This window comes from Balaenoptera physalus, assembly GCF_965194825.1.
Source record: "Balaenoptera physalus genome assembly, chromosome: 14".
In the NCBI taxonomy this organism is placed as follows: domain Eukaryota; kingdom Metazoa; phylum Chordata; class Mammalia; order Artiodactyla; family Balaenopteridae; genus Balaenoptera; species Balaenoptera physalus.
Genome location: NC_138893.1, coordinates 42,563,947 through 42,582,220, shown reverse-complemented (window position 1 = coordinate 42,582,220; position 18,274 = coordinate 42,563,947). Strand labels below are relative to the sequence as shown.

At 41.2% G+C, this 18,274-nt stretch overlaps 1 protein-coding gene and 1 long non-coding RNA gene across 6 annotated transcripts in view; one reads left to right on the top strand and one right to left on the bottom strand.

The window, feature by feature from the left end:
• Positions 1-4,780: 4,780 nt before the first annotated feature.
• LOC309643052 lies at positions 4,781-10,656 on the bottom strand. The gene is made up of 2 exons (XR_014253512.1): positions 9,858-10,656; positions 4,781-8,622 (listed from the first exon to the last, which is right to left on the bottom strand). It is a non-coding gene; the product is annotated as an uncharacterized lncRNA (long non-coding RNA).
• Positions 10,657-10,901: 245 nt separating this feature from the next.
• Positions 10,902-18,274, top strand: part of ADD3 (adducin 3) — a 123,954-nt gene continuing 116,581 nt past the window's right edge. Inside the window, exon 1 of one of the 5 annotated variants that reach the window (XM_082425145.1) lies at positions 10,902-11,042. The gene's annotated coding sequence lies outside the window, so the exon portion shown is untranslated. Of the gene's footprint in view, positions 11,043-12,857; positions 13,177-13,547; positions 13,568-18,274 lie in introns of those variants that run through there. The other 4 variants (XM_082425149.1, XM_082425144.1, XR_014253468.1 and 1 more) reach the window with 4 other exon arrangements.

The following is an 18,274-nucleotide window of genomic DNA, read 5'->3' as shown; positions in this document are numbered from 1 at the left end:
AGCCTCTGAATGTTCGAGAATAAGTTGTTTAATGTATGTGTCACCCTCACTCTGTACCCAGGTGAGTACAGATGCAAGTCCCAGGCTGGTCTCTCAATTATCTCTCTGGCAAAGAAGTAAAAACCACCTATCAGAAAAAGAACCCACTTTTCTGTGAGAGATCGCCACCCATTCCTCCATCCCAAATCCACTGTAACAACTTATAAACCCTTCAACAGAATCTGAAAATCAAAGGCCTTGCTCATGCATTTGGAGACTTGACTTGGTTTAGATCTCTAAATTCTTACTATTTTACTTTATCTCTAAATTCTTACTATTTTATTTATTTTACTGTAAAATCTGGGTAAGTAAATTTCTGTCAAGGCTGCTGGAAAGGCTCACCATTTAATTAACAATTAATATCCAAGTAATTTGGCATCTGGAAAGCCTAATTATTTTGGTTACCTGATTCACATAGTTTTCAAAATGTAGTTTTAAACATTCAAAGTGAGGGTTAGAAGGGCCTCAAGTACAGGTGGAAGGAAAGACCAGGTGTTATTTCACTAATTGACTAAGCAGTGTTGGGAGGTGGTAAGAGAAGGGGCTGAGAACCCAGATTTTGTAGTCATTTTACTGCCTGGATTTAAAACCCAACCTCTGCCATTTACCAGCTCTTTGATCTTGGGCAAATTACTTAATTTCTCAGTGCTTCAGTTTCCTTGTTTGTAACAGGAATAATAGGATAATACCTCATGGAGCTGTTGTAAAGATTACATGAGACACCTATATTATAAAGCACTTTGAATAGTACCTGGAATATAGTAAGTGCTCAGCAAATGCTTGTAATACTATTTTATGCTTTAATAATGAGAGTGGTGATCCACCCCTCTCATCTGAGAGGAAAATGACCATGCAGACTCTGTACAGATTTATAGCCAAATATTGTTATGGCTAGTTTTCACAAATAGCAACCGCTGTTAAAAATTAAAATGTTTAAATTAATGAGACTGTTTTTTACATTTGATCTCCACTTACACTGCGTACAATCTGCAAGTGATTAGATTTCATTTTTATTACTCCTGTTAAACTATAACGTGCTCCTTATCCTCCGTGGATGTGGTTCACACTCAGCACGCTCTTGGCTTTGTTCAGCATCTTGTCTGTTGTGGCTTAATCACTAAGAATGAGGGTGTGAGAAACTTGTTCAAAAAAATATTGCTTACAACACATAAGTTATTAATTTCTTAAGAGTCTTAAAGAGTTATAGGTCTTTTTTTAAATGGGGGGAGGGGAGAGGTCAACAAATGACTAGGATTTAACAGAAATGATTAAAAGGACAGGATGTTCTTTATTCCCCCTAGGGGCCACAGAAGGAAATGAGAACTAAATATAATATTACGAGTTCTCATGTTCATAAATTGATGTGTTAGGTTTACGTGTCCCAGTAATTATGCCCTGCTTTGGAAAGGCTTACTCTGAAAGTTTAGCCTGAAGACAGAAATTCAGAAGCTGGGAGAGCTGAGTAGGAACTATGAAATAAAAGTGTTGAGAGTTTCCAGCAAGCTATTTATCTCATGTGTAAATTCAGGGCAGATTTGTAAAGTGGGATTTATGTGTCATGTCCCAGACATCCTTTTCTTTCCTACCTCAGTGGTGGAACCAATGTCAAGCCACGGAGCCCTTTCACTCTCATCTGCCTGTTCAGTCTCTGCTATAAGACGTTTATACTTTAATGAAAACTTAGGTCAATGTATTACTGCTTTCAGGAAGGGTTTGTTTTGAAAGTTTTACCTCGAATGACAGATTGCAAGGTTTTTAATTACTGTGTCATAGATTATATTGGAAGCAACTGAGACCAGTCTAATTAACTTAGGCAAAAGGAATTTATTGGAAGAATAAGGCTCACGGCTCATAAAATTGAAGGTTAAGCTGAAGAATCAGGTCTTGGAGAGGACAGGAGCCAAGTCAAGCAAGATCTTTGCAGCAGCATCTAATCACATTCTCCTCAGGGGCCTCATTCAAAATGAACTCTCATCTCCTTAAGTTTTTGTGTCATTCTATTCAATATTTAAATGCTAGGGAGAGAACATCTGGTTGGTCCAGCTTGAGGCCAACCCCTTGCTCAGGGAAAGGGAAGGTTGCCACTGCAAGAATGGGATGAAAAAGGGTTCCACAAAGGAATACTGAGGCGCTCTTAGTGGAAAAGGGAACAGATGCTGTGCAGACAGAAACATACATTTACTATAATCACCAAGTAAAGACATTTCACATACCTGTCAATGGGTGCAGGACACACTTTGGAGATGTGGAAGAAGAGGAGGATTGTCTCCACACTCAGGTAGCCATTGTTCTTCACATGAAGGAGCCTCCTACGAGACCCTTTGCAATGAGAGCACATAAGTCAAATGAGGTGGGAGGGACCCCAGGATTCTTTCAATGGTTTTCTCTCAAAAGCTTTAAAATGAACACCTTATGATTTAACTGCACTTGAGAATACCACTGAATTCTTAAAGCCACACTTCAGTCTTTTGGGATGGTGCTGAAATGTGGTTTCTAAAGTAAATATTTGAATGAATACTAATATACCTCAACCACTGGTTTAGATTGTAGACCACTGCCCATCTCCTGTCCTGACTAAATATGCAGTTTCCTGAGTGCAATCCCAGACCCACTAAAGCCGAGTTCTGGTGGGGAGGGCTTCGGGCAGGGGCTGATACTGAACGTTTAATAAGCTTCCCAGGTGGTTTTGATGTATGTTTGAGAACCACTCACTGAACAGGACTCAACAAATCCCAATAGCTGTTGAGCACATACTCTGCACCGGTCAGTGTTCTGGCCTCTAGGGATCCAACAATGAACAAGATAACCAAAGTTCCTGCTCTTTCAAAGATTCTTACAGGGAGGAAATTAATGATGAACAAATAGAAAAAATAAACAAGATAATTTTAGAGTGGAGCAAGCATTCTGAAGAAAGAGGGTGATCTTAAGCTTAACATGACCAAACAGAAGTGTTCACTTGTACCTGTCATGCTCTTTCTTCTCAAGTCTTCTCTGTCTTAGATAATGGTGCCCTCTCCACCCAGATGCTCAGGCCAAAGGCCTAGAGGTCATTCTGGGTTGATTTCTCTCTTTCCTTCCCTTTCCTTACCCACCACATGAATCCATTCTCAAGTCATGTCAGCTCTACTCCCAAAACGTGCCCCAAGTCCATTCACTTCTCCTCATCTCCACAGCCACCCCTGCAAAGAGACCCCATTTCCTCTTGCATGGATGGCTTTGATAACTTCCTAACTGGCCTCCCAGTCCCTAATCACTTCCCTCTTGAGCCCATTCTCCACACAGCAGCCAGAGCAAAATGCCAAAAATGTAAATGAGACCCAATCCCTCCTTAGTTTAAAACTTCCCAAAAGTCAAACTCTCATCCTGATCTCCCAGAACTGCATGATCCAGCCCAGCACCCCCCCAACTCCACCCCCAGCACTCTGGCCACCTCTGGGGAGCTTTGTCCCTTGCACACAGTGTTCAACCACCATTCCCTTCTCTCAGTCTCCCAGACATACCAAGATTATTCTGCCTCATGACCTTTGAACTTGCTTTTCTCTCCAGCTGACAACTTCAGGTCATTTGGGTCTCAGCTCAAATGTCATCTCCTCAGAGAGGCCTTCTTCATCCTTCCTAACTAGTCATTGTCAATGGTGTGTTTTCTTTTCTTTATAGTCCTTAGCATCTGAAATAACCTGACTTGTCAACTTGTTTACATGTTAACATCTGTGTTTTCTCAGTACAATAAAACTTCATGAGTACAAGGATTTTTGTCTGCTTTATTCATTGTTCTATCCCTAGCACCTGGTGGCTGGCACATAATAGGAGTTCAAAGAATGCTATTGCCTCAATGAATGAAAAGAAGTGAGTGTATTAATGGAAAGTAACTCGAGATGGGGCTACTTAAACAGGCTATCCATAAATGAAGGTTGAGTTTTCAGGGTCATGTTTGGGGACTACATGTATTCTAACTTTGCCCCACACAAACTTTTCATTCCAGGCAGACAGGTTTACTTGGTGTTCTGCCAACATTCTTTACACTTTCCTGTCTGCTCAGTGAAGAGACCCAAGTCGTGCTTCACCATGACTACTGCCTGAGCAAAGTGCTAGGGGACCTGTCTCAGGAAACTCACACACATACCTTTGCTCCTTCCACCTCTGTCATCAAAGGCCCTTCTCCTCCATCTTTCCCCTGTCACAGTTCTGCTCTTCATACGCCCTGTTTTCTCCAGCAGGAATTGATCTCTCTCTTCCCTGACTCCTTTTGGATTCTTTGAGTACACTATTTACCTTGACTCTGGAATAGGTATCAAATATGTGCCTTGGGCAAGTTATTTAACCTCTCTGAGCCTCAGTTTCCTCATTTAAAAAATATGGTTAATGGCACTAATTTAGCAGGATTGATAAGATGATTAAATATATATATAGATATAAAACACCAAGCACAATACTTGGCACATGATCACTCATTAAATGGTAGCTATAACAATTATTATTTATTCTTATTGTTAATAAAACTATAATAATTATGACAATGATTATTGAAATAGAAAATATTATGTATAATAATTGATAATATAATATTGGTAATAATATTTTTGATAAAATTTATTGCTTGTTTACTTTTCGCTAGGAGTTTTACATTTATTACCTCATATGTAGTGATTTTGCAGTCTGGTTGCTTCATGCATTTGTGTTTTATTTTCCAGCTGGGTGTTTAGGGCATAGGCTAGCTATGTCTCAAGGTTTTGTTGCTGTGTTGTTTTTTTTTTAATAATCCTCTAAGTGCCAAACTGTGCATAGTTCATTGCAAATGCTCAAGAACTATTTGTTGCAAATGATAAGATTATCCATAGCTCTGAAATTTAGTGACTTGCATTATGTCAGAATATAAGCTGATCTAGAAAATCTGGAAAATTTAAAACTTGGGCTTAGATATGTCACCTGCTTAAATAGTATGCTGGTGAAATGTCTGCCGTACATCTATTCAATACTTTTGAACACCTACTATGTGCCATACTCTGTTATAGGCAACTGGCAAAGGCTTCTAAGATAGGCAAATGATAGCATTCATTTGTCTGTATTTCTGGCAGGTTTATAAACTCCATTTTTGCAGTTGCTTTTTTCTTCTAAGAGACTGGCTCCTATGTTGGAATCTAAGCCACTTAGAGAATATTCAAAACATACGGCATTATAAACAGTCAGGCTCTGGAGCCAGAATGCCTGGGTTTGAATCCCTGCTCTGCTAATTCTTTGCTCTGAGATTCTGGGCATGTTACTTATCCTCTACAAGCCTCAGTTCCTTTAACTGAAAATAATAATAGTCCCTATGTTTAAGGATTATTCTGGGTATGAAATGAAATAATGAATATAAAGTATTTAGCAATGGCATACCATAAGTACTCAGAATATTAGCTCTCATTAAACTACTAGTTTGTATTCCTCTACCAAGCATACTAAAACACTGGACAAGAAGAAACCACCTGGAAACTCATTTCTGAACAAGGAGAGAAGGAATGAATATATACTTAAGTTCCATTACAGGCCAGGCTCTAGAGTAGAAGCTCTCCATATGTTATGATTGACATGTTGTGTGACATAATCCTCACAACAACACGGTTGAACAGGAATTATTTTATGGATGAGGATACTAGGACCTAGAGAGATTAAAATTTTTGCCCAAGTTTACACTGTAGAAAGGGTGGAGCTGGTGTTAGTCCTTCTCTGAACCCTTCTCACATAATAAAAAAGGAGCCACCTATGTTTCTCTCATCCTGTCTCTGAGATTCTACACACAGTACATTGTTTCTGTAGGATAGCAGTACTCAAATTTGGTGCACATGAGAATCACCTGGAATGCTTGGAAAAAACCCTCAATCTACGGCCACATCCTAAAAGATTCTAATTCAAGGATAGGGTCCAGGAACCAGAATTTCAGGAAACACTCCAAGTGATTTTGTTGCAGATAGCTCCTGATCACATTCTAGAAATAGTGTCATAAGGATTAAAACACCCAATTTTAAGATCATGTAATATACATTAAAGATTAGCAGCTGGGCTTCCCTGGTGGCGCAGTGGTTGAGAATCTGCCTGCTAATGCAGGGGACATGGGTTCGAGCCCTGGTCTGGGAAGATCCCACATGCCGCGGAGCAACTAGGCCCGTGAGCCACAACTACTGAGCCTGCGCGTCTGGAGCCTGTGCTCTGCAACAAGAGAGGCCGCGATAGTGAAGAGGCCTGCATGCTGCGATGAAGAGTGGCCCCCACTTGCCGCAACTAGAGAAAGCCCTCGCACAGAAACGAAGACCCAACACCAGCCAAAAGTAAATATATAAAAAATAAATAAATAAAAGGTTACTATTAATTTAAAAAAAATGTTAATATAACAGCCACACTAAAAAAAAAAAAAAAAAAGATTAGCAGCTGAAATTTTAAGGCATGAGATGATAAGATATATAGGTAAATGATGTATTTTAGGTTTAACATAGCAATTGCATATTTTGTATTCATTTTACATTTCTCTCCACAGAAACTGGTAAGTTGTTTTCTTGTGAGTTTTTATCCTACCTATGTGTGGGCCTCTCATTTGGAGTATCTTATTTATAGCAATTGTTTATTAGTTGTTTGTGTATTAGCAGTTATTTATTTAGCCATGATGATTTTAAAAGACTCACCAAATGGAAAATGAATAAATGACAAGTAATACTTTTAGGAAAAAAAAGGAGGACTCCGAGGGTGATAGTTTATAAACGTTACAGAAATTTATCAGGCCTGATTACTTAAACAGTTGTATAAGGACCTGTCATGCATTTAACTGAGGTAATTCCTTTAAAATAAACCATATAGGTCACATAGTGCTAATAAAATATGTTGATGAATCCTTGAGTATCGCCCTGATTCTATCTCCTTGGGGAGAGGAGAACTCATTAGCATGAGTTCCATGTCAGTCCTTCCTGCTCTGTTCCCCAAGTACTTTCCAGACTCGCTTGACACAAAAGGGTGATCAAAACGTATGTATCATGGCCAAGTTTCAAAATGAATGGTTCATCTAACCCCACTGATTGAATACATGACATTAGGAAGTATTAAAAGGCTGTTGTGCTTCACTGAGTTTACTTTTCGGTCTGAGAGGTTTAAAAAGGTAAATTTGGGGGAAAAGGATGGAAGAGGGATCTCTATATAAATTCTTAGCTCTTCATATTGCAGATGTTATTCCTGACCCAAGGGGAAAAGCTCAAAGCTGAGAAGTTGTTAAATTGGGAGCAGCAGGGTGCATGCGTGTGTGTGCGCGCGCGAGCCTGTGTGTGTGTGTGTGTGTGTGTGTGTGTGTGTGTGTGTGTATGCATGCATGCACACACACAGGGAGAGAGATTAACCTGTTTGCTTTCCGAACCAGTAAGTAGTAAAACAGGTTGTTTAGGGTAAAGTCCCTTGAACTAGATAGTTGATTTTAAATACATCTGCCTATAATAATACCTTCTATTTACAAAGTACTTTGAAAAGTTCAAAGCATTTTTTCCTTTATTATCATTGAACTTCATAACCACCCTATGAAGCAGGGACAGCAGGTATTATAAGACACCACGACCACTTAAAAGATGGCTAAACTGAGGCACAAGCATGTCGAGAAACTTGTTCGAGGTCACATAACCAGTTGGTTTCCCAACTAGAACTAGAGCACCGGAATTTTGAAATTTAATCCAGTGCTTTCTTGGCAGAGAGACTCTCCCGCTACTGCTTGATCTACCCAGAGTTCACGTGGAGATTTGTGGCTACAATTTAATTGGAGAATACAAATCAGGCATGCCTAAAGAGCTCTCCAGAAAGGAATTTGTTTCTCTTAGGTCATGACTGTGTTAGAAAAAGGAAGTAGAGAATGGAGTCAGTTGTTTTAGACAATCCAAATTACAAACAAACAAAAACACTTTGTAATCAGTTTCTGGATATTTTGGGGGCTATTCATTTCATTAATTTGTGTATTCATTTTTTAAAGTATCTATTAAGTGCCTTTATATAAGAGACTGTGCTCAGTACCTTGGGGAAGATACAAAGAAATGCATTTAATTTTGAGGGGTTGCTTTGAATTATACAAATAACAGCCATTTCATTCATTGTCCATTACCACCTGGTAGATGAAATGAAATGCCTTCCTTGCAGAAGAGCAAGATAAAAACAGATGAAGAAACTGGGCAACTAATTTCCTTCAATTCTCTCCCTATAGGAAGCCTTTTTATTTATTTATTTATTTAATAATTTTATTTATTTATTTTTTGGCTGCATTGGCTCTTTGCTGCTGCTTGCGGGCTTTCTCTAGTTGCGGCGAGCAGGGGCTACGCTTTGCTGCGGTGCGTGGATTTCCCATTGCGGCGGCTTCTCTTGTTGCAGAGCACAGGCTCTAGGCGCACGGGCTTCAGTAGTTGTGGCACATGGGCTCAGTAGTTGTGGTTCGCTGGCTCTAGAGCGCAGGCTCAGTTGTTGTGGTGCACTGGCTTGGTTGCTCTGTGGCATGTGGGATCTTACCAGACCAGGGCTCGAACCCGTGTCCCCTGCATTGGCAGGCGGATTCTTAACCACTGCACCACCAGGGAAGTCCCTAGGAGGCTTTTTTAAAGAAAAAATGTTGGTGACAAATTGTCTTGCCAGGTATATAAAACACTGATTTTGCTATGTCATCTAATCTAAGGTAATGCCCCTTTGAAACTAGGGAGAGTGGGCTTAGGTTAGTGCCAGGTTCCTTATCAGGAATACCAAATCAGGATTTAAGGAAAAATGTTAGAATCTAGCCCCAAAAGCAACTTCCAAAAAGCATCTCTGAAGGCCAGAATTAAATCTCTACAGTACTTTGCCCTGCCTGGCTCCAAAATGAACTTCTCCTCTTGGCAGGTATGCTTGAGGATGTAGACTAAAGGGAACAGAGGCACCAATGGGTGCAAGGAAACAAGGGCAAGGCCCTGTCATTTGTGTGGAAGATAAGTAAGAGTTTGCAAATAATTGTTGTGAGTTTCCTTAGAGGTCACTTAAAAAAAAAATTCCCCTGGACAAATTTCTTTACTTTCTAGCATAAACATCTCCAAGCCTGAAGGCAAAATTTGTGTTAACATTTACACACATTATAAGCACTTGTTTGATATATCTCTTTAGTTTATACTACATGTACACCAATAGTGTCACTGAGTGAAATTACTTTTTTGTTGTTGTGACAGGTCTTGCTCAGCCCCCAGAGTGGGTGTGTGAAACAGTGTATATGGTCATACGTACTATTTATTTGACTTGTGTGTATGGGAAGAGTGGAGACTGAGTTAACTTCCCTGTGTCCCCATTTTGCTTCTCTGGGTTTCCATTTTTTCCACTTGTGAAATTACAGGGCTGGAGTCGGTGAGCTCTAAATTCTGTTCCAACTCTACCATCCAATGATGCACCAGTTTTTTTTTAACTATGTTCTCATCGCTATTAAACATACATTTTGTGCTCCAGCCAGTCAGTATCCTTAGCAATACTGTAGGGTCCTGCTTCAGGAAAACTTGTCATAGTTGGGTACAAAATCATAAGTCAGATGAAACTGTTTTTTCACCTTACAAAAATGATACTTGATTTGCAAAATAATTTTGGAATGGTGGTAAATAACAAACTCTGGTTGCACATTTAAAATAAAAATTTATTTTTAATCCAAGTTTTCAGGAAAAGTAGTGTAGACTGAAAGATACATGCATTAAATCACACACAAAAAAAGTTTAAATCTCATAAAATCATAGTCTATTGGAATGCTAAAGGAAAATTTCAATCCAACATCCTCAATTCACAAAGTAGGGAACTATGGAACAAAAGAGTTTACTTACTTGCTCAAGATCACACAGGTAGTTAACAAAGGCTGTGCAAAAAAATCAATTGCAGAATATTTTCCATATTTTTCTCTATTCATATTTTGGGACCACACCTCCTCATTTACCTATGAAGAAAAAATCACAGATGTTGAGTGCTTAAATTGAGGAATATTGTCTAAAATAAAATTTAAAGTTATAATGCAGACTCTCAATTTCCTCATATGTGGACACATCACATTCTAATAGTGTAAACAGTAAATTTGCATGCATTTAAAGTTATCTACTTATGAGCTCCTTAATTTTGCTGAACTTTGAATTGCCACTGAAATAGTACCCTGCTATTATTTTCTTAAATTATTTTAGATTTTTTTGTTTTTTCTATAAATAATATTGTGATTTTTATAAGTACAAAGTGGTATCTGTCAGTAATATATTTTCTTTTTTTAAAAAATTGAAGTATAGTTGATTTACAATAATATATTTTCTAATACTGACATTCATTGAAATTCCAGATATGCTTATAAGTTATTAGTAAGATTGGACTCTGTTGTTTCCAATCATGTAAATCAGTTTTATTTTATGTATTATTCTTTTCACATTCTTGTATTAAATACTAAGTAACCTTCCTTAATATAGTTATCATTGTAGTGCAATGATTGGAAATTAAATATTAACACAAAATACTATTCAGTTTCAAGGCACATGGCTTTATTTTTGCCATGGACCCCAGTGTTTGAAGTTAGGAGGGCTCTTTAAAACTAATGCTTCTAGCATTTCATTGACTCACACTAAATTGGTCCCTCGATCACCCAGTTAATTTTAACCTTGACCTCCTACAGCTGTACTGCCTTACTCAGTCCAAAAAAACTCCCTGCTTCCACCCTTTCTGCCTTTTATGAAGCAATAGTGGAGAGGAAAAACAAAACCCATTCCTTTAAGAAAGATTCCACCTCCTCTCTCATAAGCAAGTGCCTAATGGTAATTGTGGAGTCTCTACCAAAGTCACTCACTTTACTACTCAGTGTTGGGAGAAGCTGCTGCCGCCACTGCTGCTGCTGCCGCCGCCGCTGCTGCTGTTGCTGCCGCCGCCACCGCCGGTCTGAGGCTGCAGTGGGTTTCCGTGCAGCACTGCAGAATCGACACCTAGAAGATACACACGTCTACTACCCTGGACACAAGAAAGCCTTGGAACCTCAGTGGGTAAGCAAATCTTTTATCCATTTTGTCCAAAAACTGTGGGAAAGGGAGTGATCATGGAAAGGATTGCTCATCAGACATGCTTAAAATGGATTATGTTAATTTGTCTTCCTTTGAGGGGGGTCTAGATTTGTGACTGGCAAATGTCCTGTAGAGTGGAGACTATTGTCTGATATGTACCCCTAACACATTTTGGGGGGCTATTCATAAAAAGGCTAACCTTGATGCGTGCCAAGCTTTTTTCATTTTTGGCTTTTTAAATGCAAGAAAACATCTAGCCACTCCCAGTATCTCTCTCAAATACTGCAGATATTTTAAAACGCCACATAAAATGACAGGCCGAGCGTTTTCTAAATATTTTCTTCCCAAAGCCAGGAAGCCTTACCCACGATCCTTTAGGGGTATTTAAAAACCATAAGGCATGGTTAGATTTTGAGCATATGGGAGATGGTGGTAGACTAAAATTTCTGTAGCTTTAGTCCAGTGGGGAGAGAAAACGAGGATAAATGAATAACAGTTTGTGCCAAGCCAAGATTCATTTCCCACACTTCGTATGTGGGAAGAGGAAACTACATTTTAATTAGCACATTTTTAGGGAAGAGGGAGGGAATGAAGATGAGGGGGATGGCATGAAGTATTTGAGGGGGAAGAAGAGAGTCTGCTGAAGAGGAAGGAAATGAAGGGGACTGTCGCCAGTACCTTGGAAACGCAGGGAGATAAGCGTGGGGAATGAAGTTTGTTGTTGTGTGTTAGGGTGGGGTTGACCCAAGGGACCATGAATAACCGGAATGCCGCTCGGAGGGTGTGCTTGGTAGTGGATTCGTGACTGTGGAGGACATGTATGCGGGAGGGATGTGCAAGTCGTGGGTGGTAGAGAAAGGTGTGCGTTGCTGGGAGGTCTATTTCTATAGTAGGTCGTGTCTGGGCGGCCGGGGTGGGCGGCCCAGCGTCACCTGTGGATGGATCCACATCCCTGCCACTGAGTGCAAAGTTTACCCGGCCCCGAATTCATTTTGAAGGCTGTCGGTGCCTTGACTTTTCACCTCCAAGAGATCAGCTCTCATAAGGTCTCAAGGCCAGGGGCCAACGTCGGGGTGGAAACCCTCGACAGATGCAAGTGGAGCTCATGGAGAGAGCTCTTGCCCGGCCTCTCAGTGGAGGTGAGCAGGGGAAAGAGGCGCCCCCAAAGGCAACTGTGCTGAGAATACCCAGGCCCCTCCTACGGGGGGCGTGCGGAGGTGGAACCTTAGCAGTGGCCTCCCGCTGAAGACCCAGCAGCCGGTGTGGGCGGCTGAAGCTGACTCTGAAAGCTGTGTCTCGGCCTCGGGAGCTGGGCGGGGGTGGCTCGCTCAGGTTAGGGAGGGCGGCATCTCCAAGGCTCCCCTCCTCCCGCTTGTAGTCTGGTTTCCGTCGGGGTCGTTTACTCCTCCGACCCTCAGGGGACGCCTCTAATCGAAGCTGCCTAGCGGGGAGGACGTTGAAGAGATGCTAGGCAGCTGCCCCACACCAGGCCCTCCCAGAGGCCAGGCCAGTAGGGGCCCGGGGCCGCGGCTTCAGAGACAGGGTGAGGGAGGTAGGGAGGGGGCCGCAGAGGGCGGGACCAAAGCTTTGGAGGGGCGCGAGAGGGCGCGAGGGGCCGCGCGGGGCGGGGCCTTGAGGAGGCGGGGCCAGGAACATCCTGTGATTCCGAGGGGCGGGGCCATGAGCGTTCGGGGGCTGCGAGGGGCCGGCCTGTGGGGGTGGAGCCAGGGGCAGCCTGGGGGCCTAAGGGCGGGGCCTTAGGGGCGGGGCCAGGGGACGCTCGGTGGGCGCTCGGCCAGTCCCGCCAGAGCGCCAGCCGCCTGCCGGTAACGGTCGGGGGACCGCTGGGCGGGAGGCGAAAGAAGGGGGGTTTAAATTATATTTTTTAAAAACAGAGAGCGAGAGCTAGAGGCAGAGCGACCCAGGTGTCGCCGCTTCCTGCTACACAGGGCTCGGCGCCCAGGTCCCTCCCTTCTCACGCCCCCTCCCCTTCTGCCCTCCCCTCTGGAGCCGTGCGGCGCTTAAGAGGCGGTGGTGGAGGATCGCGCGGCGGCTGCAGCCCCGGCGGCCGCGGAGAAGGAGGGAGGGAAGCACAAAGCCGGCTTCGCGCTGCGAGGTAATCCTGAGGGGAGAGAAGGCGCGGCCTTCCCGCCGGTCCTCCCGGCGGGGACGGCGGGCGCCCGCGCGGGCTGGGCTGCGGGGACCCTTCCAGGGGGTCGCGCGGGGGTGGGGAACGCAACGGCTCGCGGGGTGGAGGGGACTGCCTATTGGCTGCCCCTGCGGCCTCAGGTGGACCCCTCTTCCTCCGGGACTGGAATGGGAGCCTCGGGCTGGTTCGAAGAGGGTGGACCTGCAGGGGAGGATCTCGGGACGCCGGGGGTGGGCCCGAGTCTTTCGGGAGTCCTCTGGTTTCTCCCGGAGGACGGGGAGTTCTAAAGATCAGGAGCTGGCTGAAGCGTCGGTGGCCCGGGGTACTTTAAGCACTGAAGGTGCGCTCCAGGAAGGTGGTAGGTTCCCGCGCTTGGAAAGGGTGGAGGTAAGGGAGGGAGTGTTGGTTAGTTTTGTTTTCCTCATTTAAACAACTTCTGTTACAAGTTGAAAGTATTCAACCAAACCTTTCTCCTGTAATTTGCGTTCCCATCCCCCCCGACCCACACCCACCCCACCCCTACAAACGTATACATGTTAGGTTGCGCTTCCTGCCCGGGGTGACAGGCAGAGTTGGCAGCAGGTCCGCTTTGCTGGTGTCCAGCCTCTTTGGGGGTATGCTATCATAGCTGAGGCAAGACCACAGAGACAGGTAGAATAAGCTAGGCCTCTATTAGAATGGCAGGAATGGCCTCAGGTAAACTTTTTTGTTGCAGAGATTTAATTGCAAGTAGGTGCCCGTTTAAAATGGGAGCGTGAGTAAAACCACGCATTTCTTTGGCACATGTGCTGTTGCAATTGACCTGCTAGAAAGGTATGGCGAGAAATGGAATTTAACTCAACCAAGAGGCTTTGAGTGAGGATTATATGCAAGTTTGGTGAAGGAGTTGATAAGGTTTGGGGGGGGGGGTAGGAATCAGCTACATAAACGTGCAGGCACGTTTATGTTAAATTGTACAACATGTTAGATTTAGCAGTATGAAATGGTTGATTTTCTTGGAATGGAGTGCAACTGCATCATACCGGGTACATCCTAATTTTGACTTTAGAAGACTTCTAATGAGACTGTTAAGGAGAGTAAACTAAGAATACAACGTAATTTGTCGTTTTTAAATAAGATGCTTGACTCTTTTTAAAAATGTGTAATTAAGATATGGAACCTATTCATTTATAGGGTTAAGTTACTTTTTAACTATGTATAAAGTTTTTATATCTGAGTCTCCATTGCATTGTAATTACACTGTAACTCACTCATTTTCCTCTGCTTATATTGAGCAGATTAACTTTGCAGAGGGAAGACCAGGAAAAAAAATGGCCACTTTTGCTATATTTAAGTGTTCATTTTTCCAAAGAATTCAGTCTGTGCTCTTAAAACTCTTTAAATTGACCGCAAATGTTGGCATGTTGGTAATAGTTGCTTTTAAGGAAAAAAATTGGTGTATCTGTTTCGAATGTTAAACATAATTTAAGAGTTCTTGAGGTAGTTGGGTATGAGGCATTCAATATGTTGCCGCTTTTTACAGGTATGATAGAAGAAAATGTTTGTTGGTAAACATTTGACATATGACATAGGTGATCATATGACATCTAGGAACTGTTTTGCATAATAGAAGGATTGTATTTTCAGAACATAAGTTTTACATTCCGAAAATGAATGAGAAAATTATACTGTACACTTTGCTATTTCTAACCCCCTTTTTCAATAATGTTACACTGGGATGAATGTGGGTTCTGCTCAATGATGTTTGTAGTGTGGATTTGGTCTTGGTAAAACCAGAACATCTTTTGAGACTAAGAGGACACAGCATCAGCCAACCTCCTATACACAATCCTAAAACCTAAATACAGGGTGGGGCCCAACCTCTGGGGTTGTGAGGCCTCCTGAAGTAGGTCTGTCGTGTCTGAGTGTTTTTGTCACACTCAAGCCTATACAGGTTGTTAGCTGTTTAATCTCTCCTATCTCAAAGTAGTTGGTTAGCAGTACAGGGCAGCACTTATGTATGTCATCAGAGTAAAAGAAGCATTTCTGTTGAAGGAAGAAGTCACATAAAAGCATAAAAACCCAACTCTGAACAAATTGGGTTTGTAAAATGTTGGGGAATGATAATATCAGAATCTTAACTGAGTTGTTATATGTGAAGTGCTTAGAATATAGTCTGGTACTCAGTGTTTTATGTGTTTATCATCGTCAGTATAAGATGACATTTTTTTTGAAGGTGGCTATATCCTGCAACCCAGCAAGTGAAGACTCAGCAGATATTTGTAACAGCCAATATTTATTTGCGCTACCTCTGTGCCAGGCACAGTTTTATATGATTTAACTTACTTGATCCTCATGACAACCCAGTGCCTAAACAGACATAGAGAGGTTAAGTATTTTGTACAGCTACTAGGCACAGACGGGCTGGTTCTGAACCCAGAGCCTGGCTTGAGAGTGAGCCCGCGTAACTAGTAGCCCCTGCTGCTATTGCACTTGTGGTAATTCTAGCAAATCAATGAAGTACCTTCACAGTATCTCCAAGACTACAGGTGTGCATATGCCTTGTTTAGTAACACCCTCCTGTGTTAGTACCACCAAGTTGTGTTTAAATGTGAATGGTGGTAATCTGCGTTAAGTAGAATCACCTTTTGACTTTGGAAGAGGATTCTCTTTTCACACAACATATGTTTAGCTAGGATGCTAGAATTTGGGCTGTAGTATGTTATCTTTTTAATTACTAAAGATTAAAGTCTTTTTTGTTTTTCAAGCTTGCCAGATGTGTAGGGCTGCAGATGGTCCAGCAGGGCCCTTGGAGGCATTCTGGTTCTGCACTAAATCGGTAGGCCTCATCTTCTGATTACCAACACCACCATATTAACCTGAGGTGAATTTTAACTTAAGTTTGTTCGAAATTTCACCTGAGTTGCCTCTTAAAATTAGCCTTACATGGAAAGATGTCACTTGTGGCTTTTACTTTGTCATTCACATTCCTCAAGGAACTGTGTGTTGCTGCTTCACCAGTGTAGTGGATACATCAGGCAAATTAATTATAACCTAAATTAGTAGCTGTTTTACGTAATGTTTAGAATAACTATTGTAGAGAGCTAATATGTCCTTTGTTGGCAAGTTAGTGAAAGGTAACATTAGGAAAAAATGTTTAAAAACAAGCATACGTTGAATTAAGAAAGCTCAAACGGTACTGAAGACACAGGTCACTAATCTGTTTCTCATACTAAAAATGCTAATATGTTTTTGCTATAATTAAAATTCACTGCTGTTTCAGATTCCTTTGGAAATATTAAACTTGTAGAGTTTGAATAGAAAACATTTTAAATGTTTAATCAAGAGTACTATTCTTTCTTTTAAACATAGACACCCTATTTGAAATTAATTGAGCAGTCATAGACTGTGTCTTGTCATTGAGATTCAAAATGGGTGCCCTGATACTTTATTTCATGTCTTCTATGTTAATGCTTTGTCATTTGATCTTGGGGTCCATGCCCCAGTATTTCTAGATGCGATTGTTACGAGGTGTTTCAGGTCCTGCTAGTGACTAAATTTTCTTGGCCGAAAGCCAAGACAATCTCAAATTTTTACTGAAATGGGTTGTGTATATTAAGAATCTTCTCTAAATTATATGTTATCAGCCTTTCATTGACTATGGCTTGAAAGAAAAAAGTCTGTTATCCCTTGTATATCCCTTATGTATAATAGTTAGATGAATTTATTTTTTTCTTCTAGCAGTAGCTAGTTACGGACACACATGAGTGTAACCATACTACTTGGGGTATGCCCTTCCTTTCAGGTTAGTTAGAAATGATTCACTTGGCATTCATGCAGTGAATATTTGAATACCAACAGCATGCATAGAACAGCAACTTTAACTGAAAATTAACTGAAAGTGTTGGAGAAGAAAAGGTGTGTGCGTTTTTTGTTTATTTCATGTGTATTTTAATGTTGATCTGTTATATGTGGACTAGTCGCAAAATCAAGTTCAAAAGTAAGTTAATTGCACAGTTGAAAACATACTTGAATGTCAAGAAAGTACTGTTTAACTTACCCTAAAGTCTTAGATGATAGCATAGATAATGAGAATCAGTCTCTTGTTTCTTTAAACTATTTTTTGTTGGGTATCTTTGAAAAGCTGCATTAATAATCTCTTTTAGGTTTCTAGGACATGACTTACTACACTGAAGGCACAATTTAATAAAGAGTATCCTAGAAACCTTAAAGAATGAATGTGGCTTTCAGAGTTGTCTAGCATAGCTCAAAAAGTAGTTGCATGATCACCAAAAGGTATAAAATGGATGAAACCCATCCCTGATATTAAAAGGCTTTTTGTTTTTGTAAATTTCCTTCTTAGGAAGATTGTATAGACTAGTTTTTAACTATGCCATAGCTGAAATGTTATTATGAAAGATGTTTAGGCTTTGACATATAGTTATATCTTTATAATGAGGTTAGATCTAAGTTGAGCTTTTTACCTGATGTCAAGCTGATCTGTTTCACCACCATATACTTTACAATTACTTGTTTTAAAAGTTGGCTTTAGTTAAAGCTTAATTGGAAATGGTAAGGCTCCCTGATATAAGATGAACTTTGAAACCTCTTGTTTTAAATTGCCTGAAACTGGGCCTAAGGATATTGGTGTATAGCAGTACATTAACTAGCATTTAAGATTGCTACCTCCTCAAACAAGACTACAGTTTGAACCTTGGGTTATGCAGCTCACTTTTTCTGCCATAGGCATACTGACTTCCATAAGATAAAAAATTTCCCACAACCAGCCAGCCCGGGGGTAAAAACACTTTTTATAAACTTAAGGGCAATAACAACAACATATGTTCTTAAAACCAATGTCCCAAGAAGCACACCGTATATATTAATAAAACAATTTAAAAAATTTGTTGTTCACAATGTGCATTAAGGCAAGTAATATGAAAACTTAATTCTAAGTAACATACATGAAATTGTTACTTTATTCTTTTTGCTAGCTCTTATACCCCTTTGAATTTGTTCTTGTAATTTTTCACTCCCCCACCAAGGAAGTGCTTACTTTGGATGGAAGAGGAAAGGACAGTGCATG